Source organism: Sinocyclocheilus grahami, unplaced genomic scaffold (genome assembly GCF_001515645.1).
Source record: "Sinocyclocheilus grahami isolate Dianchi unplaced genomic scaffold, SAMN03320097.WGS_v1.1 scaffold834.1, whole genome shotgun sequence".
Classification (NCBI taxonomy): Eukaryota; Metazoa; Chordata; class Actinopteri; order Cypriniformes; family Cyprinidae; genus Sinocyclocheilus; species Sinocyclocheilus grahami.
Window position 1 is genome coordinate 513,135 of NW_015506013.1, and position 10,827 is coordinate 523,961.

At 35.1% G+C, this 10,827-nt stretch overlaps 1 long non-coding RNA gene across 1 annotated transcript; it reads left to right on the top strand.

The window, feature by feature from the left end:
* Positions 1-303: 303 nt before the first annotated feature.
* On the top strand, positions 304-3,146 carry LOC107562721 (uncharacterized). The gene is made up of 3 exons (XR_001606022.1): positions 304-399; positions 1,627-1,764; positions 3,090-3,146. It is a non-coding gene; the product is annotated as an uncharacterized lncRNA (long non-coding RNA).
* The last annotated feature ends 7,681 nt before the right edge of the window (positions 3,147-10,827 follow it).

The window sequence follows — 10,827 nt, forward strand, 5'->3', positions numbered from 1 at the left end:
CTACACTAACTTTCAGCAGGATTTCACCTGAAGTCTCAACCACTGCCATTCACATTTATAGATCAGCAGTTATGACAGTAATATGGACATCATACCGCAGACACGGAATTATCCCATTTTATGGATGGTGTCCTTTTAATTTAGCCTTTCATGGCTTATAAAGTTGTTTAATATCTGCTGAGGTGAATCAGCGGAGGAAGCGAATAAAGACATTGGCCCTCCAGGTCATTTGTGATAGTAGCAAATTCTAACGGGATCATTTAATTCCTGCTCATGATTGATATATCAGCAGCGGCTAAATGGACGAAAGCCTTTCTTCTATTAAAACACCAGGCTGGATGAAGACCTCCCACTTTCCAAGTCAGACATGGTGATGGGGATACAGCGGACCAAGCACAGGTTAAATTAGATATCTTAAATAATTCCTTCTGAATGACAGAGCCATCTGTCCATCCGGTGTTATGATTCTGACCCCTATTAGCCTACACTTTTACCTTGCTGCCATTTTCACCTTAATAGGTTTGAGATGGGATTTAAAAGGCTTTTCTCTGCTGCAACGACTTGAACTTTGTCTATAGCAGTGGTTTATATATTCTTATGAGATGAAATTTATGTAGTAGCATTGTTTTTGTCATATGCAGTATGATAAAATCAATAGTTCCAGCTCTAAATTCTGATTGGAGTTTAGAGCTGATATATGTGCATCAACCAGGGTTATTATAGTTAACTAAAACTAAAAGTAAATCCATAAAAAACATTTTTCATCATTATTTTATGTAATTATCTTGAAATAAAATAACTGTTAATTGAAATGAAAAATATATAAAAACTTAAACTATTTTTTCCAGATAGTTGCCAAGGCAACATTTATTTTTATTTCCATTTAGTTTAACTGTACTGAAATATATGGAAGACTGTTTCTGCCACAAGATTAAAAAAACAAAACATAAAAGGTAATTGCGGCTTATTTTTTATCTCACAATTCAGACTTTTTCTCTTGCAATTCTATAAGTTTGTCTCACAATTGTGACTTTTTCCCCCTTGCAATTCTGTTGGTAAACCGAATTGTGAGATGTTAGCTGTGAATTGCAAGATTTTTATTGTTTTTTGCGAGAAACGGTCACAATTACCTTTCTAATTTTTTTGTTCAGTGGTGGAAATTGATTTTCATAGTAATAACTAAACCTAAACCTGAAATAAAAAATAATAAAAACATTAAAAAATGAATAAAAATGATAAAAACACAGGAAAAATTTTAATTACTAAAATTAAAAGGAAAAATATGGTGGTTCGCAACCACAAACAGCCTACAATTGGGCTAAAATATAGTATTTTTTGCAGGTTTATTTGAATAATTTCTATTAGTTAAATTATTTATTAAACATTGATGTATTTAATCATATTGGTGCTGTTTTATAAAGCAGAAACACCAGATTTGATCTGTAGGTTCTGTTTAGATTGTCTGATTTAATGTCCCCCCCAAGTGCTATGGAGTCGAGTGTGGACCCTGCAACAGAGCTTTTCTCCTTGGTATTATGGAAATATTCCAAAGCAGAATGATGCGTTTTAAATTATATACAAATGAAACTGCAAGATTTACACACACTCCTGCTGTTTTGTCTGTAGATGGAAGATAAAGGTGCTGTCGGCCAACCGAAGACCCCAAACATTGTTGTAGAGAATGATGGGCGTACCATCTCACTGCAAGTACTGGAATTTAAAACAAGTCTCCTGGAGGCAGTTGAAGAGTTGCATATTGACAGGGTATGGGGTCTTACTTTTACTTTTAGCCTTTCTGATGATAGATAATGTGTAAAAAATTATGAAACCTGGGAAAACAAAGCAAGAGATGTAAGACTGGTGGCAACAATGATGTTTATTGCATTGTTGTTGTTTTTAAGGTGTTTGTTGTTGCATTACCATTAGTGCCCTGCCAGTCTCAGCAATTAAAGACAATTATTTTAATTGATTAGCTGATCGAATAAGATAAAGACAAAAATAACAAAACCTCAGAGTCACCTTTCCTTTGCCCCCACCACTTTCCATCCTGTATTTATTTATTTAATGAAACAGCGCAAGAACTATGACAGAAAGCAATGAAATTACATATTTTTTTTATTTTTATATTATTCTTTTACTTGTTTATCTTCTTAGAATTCATTTATATATTTATTTAATTTGGTAGTTAGTGTTTCTCTATTTATCTGTAAAATATTAATAAATATATTTGTATTTGTTCGCAATTAGCAAAAATATTAATATTTAAATAGTGTGATAACTATGACAGAAATCAGTCAAATAATATATTTGAAATATTATTTAAAATGACTGAATTAACCTATTAACATCAGGTTACAGTAACAAAAGTATTTTAAGCCTCAGACCAGGTAGAAATAACTCCTGCATGTTTGTTTGTTTTCACTTTTTAAAATATGTTTATTATATTTTTTACCTATTTATCTTATTTTTGTTCATTCATTTTTTCTTTGTTTATTTACATAGATATTTAGTTATCAGGAGTTAAAAAAAAAAAAAACAAAAACTTTGAATTGTGAGAAATCGTCATATTAGTCTTCACCTACGATGTGTGCACATATACTGTAAATTGAGCTTGAGCAATCTCAGACAAATATCAGCCCCCTAAAAGGCTGCTAAATGACATCTCCATATATTAGGGATGTCAGTCTATTAGTAACCGAATGGCATCATGGCTCTATTTGGCCTGCTCATGAGGAACTGAGGAATGTAATTTTGTGGGAGGAGTGCCATGAGTGTTCAGAAGATGGAATAGCGAGCAGCACTTTCTGTTCATCTGGATATAAGCCAGCAGAAGTTGCACTTACATTAGAATGGGGTCATGCAGCAGGACCTGACAAATTCACATATTTGCTTGCACGACTGGTACCCTCGAGCAAAGCACTTAAAACCCCACACTGGACATGTTTAAAGGTTGTACGAGCAAAAATAAACAATTGTATCTCTCATGTTTTATTGTTATATTATGATGCTGGTGAGGAACAAAGGCATTAAATCAATGTGATCCTCAGGCTTGCCATTAAACTAACACTTTGTTGTTCTCTGGTTTATAGGGCCGGGGTTAAGATGGAGGATTTCCTGCCAGACAAACGCGCTCAGCTGAATGCCGTCACTTATGTTCTTTTAAGAGTGTGTTCCATTAAAATGACTGTATCAGCTTGCGATGTTGTCAGTTGTTTTGCCAGAGACAGGAAATTTGAACGTCCAGCTGCTGAAAATGCATTGAACTGATGCATGACACTATCTAGAGTGATATTTTGCATGCTGTTTTTTCATTTCAACACATTTTATGTGTCCTTTGTTTTATTAGATTCCATCTAATCCCATATGCAATCAGTTTCTGTCCTGAAAGATTCACATGACCCACTTTTTTTACCTGCAGACCCCATTTATTCAATTTATTGTCCTTTCATGAAATGTTAACAGCTTTGCAAGTAGCACACATTATTAGGAAAATATAAATAAACTCCTACATGCAAATAAAAGCCACAACGTAGCAAACCACTGACTTAAACCTGCAGTCCTAGATGAAAACTGAACAATAACGGCTTATGTGAAGTTCTCCTCTTTGCTGTTCAGATGCCTGCATAAAATCATTTAATTCCATATGGTCCTTTTCTATTATGATATTAATTATTGATTATGAAAACATTTGTGTTTTATGTACATTTTGGACACTAGTGCTGGATAAGCAGGAGTTGGAATGGCAAAAGGTTTGTTAGGAATAACTGAGCAATTATAGAATACCATTTATATGTCTAAAGCTTATGTCTATATTAACAGTTTATTCTTTTTCAGGAGTCTTTACAAAGTCAGATTTCTAGAATGTCAAACGAAAGTCACTTGTGACACCACTCAACCTATGTGTGTAAGACTTTATTTCAATAAAAATGATTTATTTAAATAATTAATAAGGGTAAGGAGTATGTTCCCAAAAATATATGAACATATAAATTTTTTTTTGTCTAATTTAAAGTTTCAGGCCCAAATCTGAAAAATTGAGGGAGAAAAGGTTGGTCACTTTATTTTTCCATTTTAATCTGTTGTGCATTGGTTCATATCCGCTCGTGATGACTGACAGGACTAAATGATTAGGACACTCCTGGACTTATATTTAGAACGTTTAATTTATATGTACCAAATAAAACTGATATAAATCAACACAGATGATATTCGTAAATTATATCATTTCAGACGGACTAGGAGAGGCGTTCGCTTGCGTCCGGTGTGAACACGGGTAACGTTAACAGTAAGACAATAATGGGAAACTGAATTTATAAATCTGTGGTTCCACATCGAGACCCAGCTTTAGTGAAAATAAAAGCCGATTCACACAAAACGCGATGGGTTTGAACGGTTTCTATGGCCGTTTTACCAGCGTCTCGAGCACTGTCTCGCGGTAGAGTACAAGTTATGCGAAAAGCAACATTTTAATGTCTGGCTAAATAATAAAAACAATTGTTATAATAACAATAAGCTTAAAATTGAATAAAAATGCGTTGGTTTTGTCAGGTCAGTGTTTTCGCGTTTCCCTCACGCGTCAGGTAACGTTAGGCCTAGCTACAGACGCAATATCAAGTGAACATGACTACAAAGGGAACCAACGGATTTTCACAGTACTTAAAACGAAACTTACCTCTGAATTTCTGTGCTTCGTCTTCAGTGACATGTATTCCAGCTTCTTTCAGTTTTTGAAGAAGAGCCTCCGTCGACAGCGTCAGAAGTGAGACAGCCGTTGATATGGAACACCCGTCGTGCTCAAAATCAACTTTGCGCGCATTTAACGCACCGCGCGAGCTATAATCCCATTGGACGACACGAATTTAAAGAAGGCTGGCTGCGAAAATGCGTACTTGAACTTTGAGGCAAAGTAAAAGTACCCCATATGATGTTAAATAAACGTTAAATAGTTTCGTCTACATTGTGCTTTTGTTAAGAAAGATTAGTACATGTATTTGTTTAACTCTAAATTAATTACAATTAAAAATGCAGGCCTACTTTAATACATTTGCTTTATGTTTAAAAGTTATTATCTTGATGCTCTTAATAATCATTTAAATGGCATGTGTTTGTATACTTTTCAGAACTAGTCAGTAAAGATGTGGGCTCTTAAATATATTTGGTTATGTTGTGCATCTCTTCCAAATAACCAACAACTCATGAAAATGTATATCTTACTCTGTTTAATCTATTTTGGGTGACCGTTTCATACACTTCGGCTTACTCCTTTTGTCACACAAGTGATTGTACCTTTGTTTGGGGATTAAATGGTCCAACCATGGACCCTCTGACAGTTGGAAACATATTTGTACATTTTTTTTTACCCCTAAATGGTACATATGAGTACCCTAAGGTGTAACTATGACCCATTAAGGGTACAACTTCACCATTTGTACCCTAAGTGTTCACAAACGGACCCCTTTTTTCTGACAGTGTGTAGGGTGCCATTTGGGACAGGGCCACAGATGACTTTACTGAGAAAAATCCTTCAGTACTCTCACAAGCGTATCAACATGTGTTCACAATTGCTTTGATACCAACACAATATAATAATACTCAATATACAATCTAAAAATGATTGTGATTTTGACTGTAAAAGACAGTATAAAATTGCGACAGTAAAAACCTGTTCATTGGTCAATGGTATTGCCTTACTCTTTACAATTAAAAACTGTAATAGAGCTAATAGTACATTTCAGAGTCATTTTACAGTAAGACTGTTAAATGTAGTTTTTGAAAGTGAAAAAGAACATCATCTTATAATTTACAGTGAAAAAGTTCTGTGTGACAGCTCACATTTGATGGATTTTCTTCTTATTATAATTTTTTTCTTTTCGGTTATGTAAATAAGGGTTTTGTTACATCCTACAGTTAAAATAATGTTTACTGCGTTGTTTAAGTGTTATGTTTCCATGATGGCCATTTGTATTTTTGAGTATGACACCGTGAACGTTAATGGCATATTTTAGTATTTATCTCAGCTTGTAAAAAACAAACTAGTTATGATGAACTTTGATCATTTGTCTTTCTGATTAATGAAATATACTGTTTAACTGTAACTTTTACAGTTACAGGTTACTTTTGACCTTTTTTTACAGTACATGTTTGCAACTAAATGTTAAAGATTTCAAATATTTTGAACCCAAATATTTCCCATAAGATTCTCTAAAGAACAAATGATTAATCCAAAGTAATTTTACAACTTTGTATGCTTCCTATATGTCAGTAATTGACTCATTTTTGCATCTTAAAGGATTTTAAAAGAAACATTTGATACAAAAATGATATTTGAATGCAATAAATTACCTCCTGATCTAAGAACGATCAACCATTGAGTAATAACATTTTCCAAATATGTCAAAGAGGGTCACAGGAGATGGCGAGTAATTCTTCCCTCGCCGGATCCTGTCGAAGACCAATGATTTCAGTTCTTATTGAAATGCTGAGCTGATTAGCTGCCCTTTCATTTGAGCTGAGTGACAAAACTGCACTTGTTCGCAGATTCGGTCTCCAAGGCTCAATGTTGTCTCCATGTTAAAATCTCTACAGCTGATTTATACTCGAGTCTCAGTTCACAGGAGATGGCGAGTAATTCTTCCCTCGCCGGATCCTGTCGAAGACCAATGATTTCAGTTCTTATTGAAATGCTGAGCTGATTAGCTGCCCTTTCATTTGAGCTGAGTGACAAAACTGCACTTGTTCGCAGATCCAGTCTCCAAGGCTCAATGTTGTCTCCATGTTAAAATCTCTACAGCTGATTTATACTCGAGTCTCAGTCCAGCCCTGTTGAAAAAACAGCATATGCTGGTTAGGTATGTTTTGACGCTGGGACGCTGGTTTAAGCTGGTCCTTTTGCTGGTTTATGCTGGTCCTTTGCCAGCACATGACCAGCTTAAACCAGCATCCCAGCGTCAAAACATACCTAACCAGCATATGCTGTTTTTTTCAACAGGGAGTTCAAACACAAGAGACCAAAGCATGAGCTGACACACACTAGCTGCTCAAATAGACCCCCACTATCACTCAAAAGGATTTACAATCAACCAGCATTAGTGGTCACGTATTATATTACATTAGTTCACTGCCAGCAGTTCTTTATGTATTTTCGGATAAGGCTGGAGTGACCGGGCCGCTGTAGCCAGCGATATCCTCTGACAATAATTCCTGTTCTTTTTTTTTTTTTTACGCTGCATTACAGAATCTATACATAGATGCAAGAGCGGTGTGTGTAGCTATATGCGGGCATCGAACACAATCTATCCTACACTTTCATAATCTGGTTTACCAAAATGACACTATTTTGTTACAGCTCAACCTGGACCCAACGACTTTGATGCAAAACGTTCTCTGAGTACTTTAAAAATGAGAAAATGGCACGAATAATTGGGGCACTTAAAATGATTTGGCTGCTGCATCAAAAGCGCTGTATGAGTCAATGGAGAACATCATCTGTTTAACATGTCGTTATCTAACAAGCAAATATGTTTTTGGATGTAGGCCTGTACTGTAGAGGAATGCTTTTATGGATGAAACGTCTGGAAAATCTTCAATCCTTTCAGCAAACCCTCTTTTTGCATCAGCAGCCGCACTACCTTTCTGCCTGTCGGAAAGAAAAATATGAAAAACATTTAAAAAAAAAGACAAAAAAGCTATTGTAGAATTGATGAGACGGGTGCCTACCAATCATCCGCTCCACACAGAGCCCATTCTTCTCAAAATGACTCTCCTTTGCTGCTGGGATTCATTTGTGCACTTTCTTGGGGCATCGAAGTTACACAATCCAAATGCATTACTGACAAAGTCAACTGCAATATCAGAAAGGAACTTTTTATTACAATATTTACACTCTAGAATTGATTTTCAGGGCTTTTATGTGGGAATATTTGTTTTCAGCCTGTGTTTGTGTCAAATACTTAAACTGAATCACTTAACTGAAGAAAACAAATTGCTGATCAACATGATCAAAACCTTGCAGAAAAGCTCTTGAACACAATCTGTCGTCTGATTGACAGTTAATACTTTTTAAAATGTTTTTAATTAACTATATTTTTATATAACTATAAATAGGATAAGGATAAAGTATATTTTTAATAATATTTCAAGATGAACACTGGGCTGATGTAACTGGTTTACTTCACTATCTTTACATTTTTCATTTTAAAATCTTGTTGAAATGTATCAAATATGATGCTTTTGAGGAAGGTTTAGTTGTACATCACTCAATCATCATTTTATTGTATTGCATTATGTATCCAAAATCAAAACTACAGAGCTTTGATCATAAAACGAAACATTTAAATAGCATCTTACTAAAACATTATTGGGAGATATAAAACGGATATTTATATGTATTTTATGTTCACTGACTCGCTGGCCGTCTCAGTGATCTGCCGTAAAACAGTGATTCTGTCCTAATTCCCTTGCATATTAATGGTGGAGTTCCCTTTAAAATCTTAAATGATTCCCTTTGAGCTAAATTATTGACCTGTTTCCCTTACAGGCTTTACGGGTCCAAGCAGCAGTAATTAATTCACAATGAATTCGATTTCATACACTATTTATAATTAGCTTGTCTCTATTAGACTATACAGATCTTTACTGGTAGATTTTTATGTATATAAGTACTATTCAAGTTCTGGCTCTTCAGCGCTAATTTTAGTTTTAGGAACTTCACAGCTCCATATTCAACAATACTCACCTCTGTGACGGTGAACCTGACAGCTACAGGTGACTACAGTGTTGAAGCATCAAAATCATAACAGATATGCCTACAACAGTATATAATCAAACATGCAGAAAGTTAATAAAACAGAGAATTCTGTGACATTTATGCCCTGGGCACTAGTTAAAGGCTTAGTTCACCCCAAAAAAAGAAAATTCTGTCATTAATTACTAACCCTCGTGTTGTTCCAAACCCGTAAGACCTCTGTTCATCTTCGGAACACAATTTAAGATATTTTTGATGAAATCTGAGGGCTCTCTGACCCTCCCATAAACAGCAAGGTAACTACCACGTTCAAGGTTGGTTCAAGGAGGTGGTTCAACTGTAAAGTTACGAAGCTACGAGAATACTTTTTTTGCACAAAGAAAACAAAAATAACGACTTTATTCCACATTTTCGTCTCTACTGCGTCACTTTGGACACGCGTTCATGACAGTACCATGACGCGAGCGTGTGGCGGCGCTATAAAGTTATTTTTGTTTTCTTTGTACAAAAAAAGTATTCTCGTAGCTTCGTAACTTTACAGTTGAACCACTGATGTCACATGGACTACTTTGTTGATCATCTTGGTACTTTTCTGGACCTTGAACGTGGTAGTTACCTTGCTGTCAATGGGAGGGTCAGACAGCCCTCAGATTTAATCAAAAATATCTTAAATTGTGTTCTGAAGATGAACAAAGGTCTTACGGGTTTGGAACAACACAAGGGTGAGTAATTAATGACAGAATTTTCATTTTTGGGTGAACTAACCCTTTAATTTCTTCCCCTGGTCAACTGAGACTGGTTTTATTTTAGCCATGCTGGAATATAACCTCCGACTTACCATTCTAAAAGTACTGTACATGGAATGTAGCAGCATCATTTTATTAATGCCAAGGGTGACATTGGTTCAGGTCAACCACCTGAGTGTTTGAAGGGAGTATGTCAGAAAGGATTGTGCGTCTCTAAGCTGCTCTCACTGAGAGCTGGACATCTGTCAGGCAGTATTACTATCACAATTCCATTATATCAGCAATCACCGGCCAGACGTCCTGATCTGTGTCTTATTGCAGTTGTCATTGCATACATAATCACAGACAAATTATCATAACAAATGAAGTCACAATATGGGAGAAATAGTGAGGTGGTGAATCAAAATGTCAAACAAATAAATAGTGATGACACATTGTGCTTGGCATTTACAACACAAATATTATCACAATATATACAGTATGAACACTGGGGTGCAAAAGTCTGAAACCACTTCAATAACTGTAGGCAAAACATAATACATTGAAATTCAAATAATACTGTTTTGATATAAAATGGAAAATAAATATTTAAGATACACTAATACTAGGTTGCTAATCAAGTAATTAAATTTGGCTGAAGAAAAACAAAATGAAGACTTTGGGGTGGCCTAGTCAAAGTCCTGACCTGAATCCTATTGAGATGCTGTGGCATGACCTTAAAAAGGCGGTTCATGCTCGAAAACCCTCCAATGTGGCTGAATTACAACAATTCTGCATAGATGAGGGGACCAAAATTCCTCCACAGCGCTGTAACAGACTCATTGCAAGTTATCGCAAACGCTTGATTGCAGTTGTTGCTGCTAAGGGTGGCCCAACCAGTTATTAGGTTTAGGGGGCAAACACTTTTTCACACAGGGCCATGTAGTTTTGGATTTTGTTTTCCCTTAATAAAAAAAACCTTCATTTAAAAACTGCATGTTGTGTTTACTTGTTATCTTTTACTAATATTTAAATTTGTTTGATGATCTGAAACATTAAAGTGTGACAAATATGCAAAAAATAAGAAATCAAGAAGGGGGCCAACACTTTTTCACACCACTGTATATCATTGGAGCAAATACTAAGACTTTATTGCACTCAAATTGTTAAAATAATTTGTAATGAAAAAAAAGGTTGAAAATTATTAATAAAAAGCAAAACATTCACAAGTGGTCGCAGACTTTTGAAGCCCACATTGACTGATCACATCCTTGACAAATAAAAAAATACATAAATAATTGAATACAATTGCATATATATATTTTTTTAAATCAAGAATGTGGTGAATCAAGTTGACTA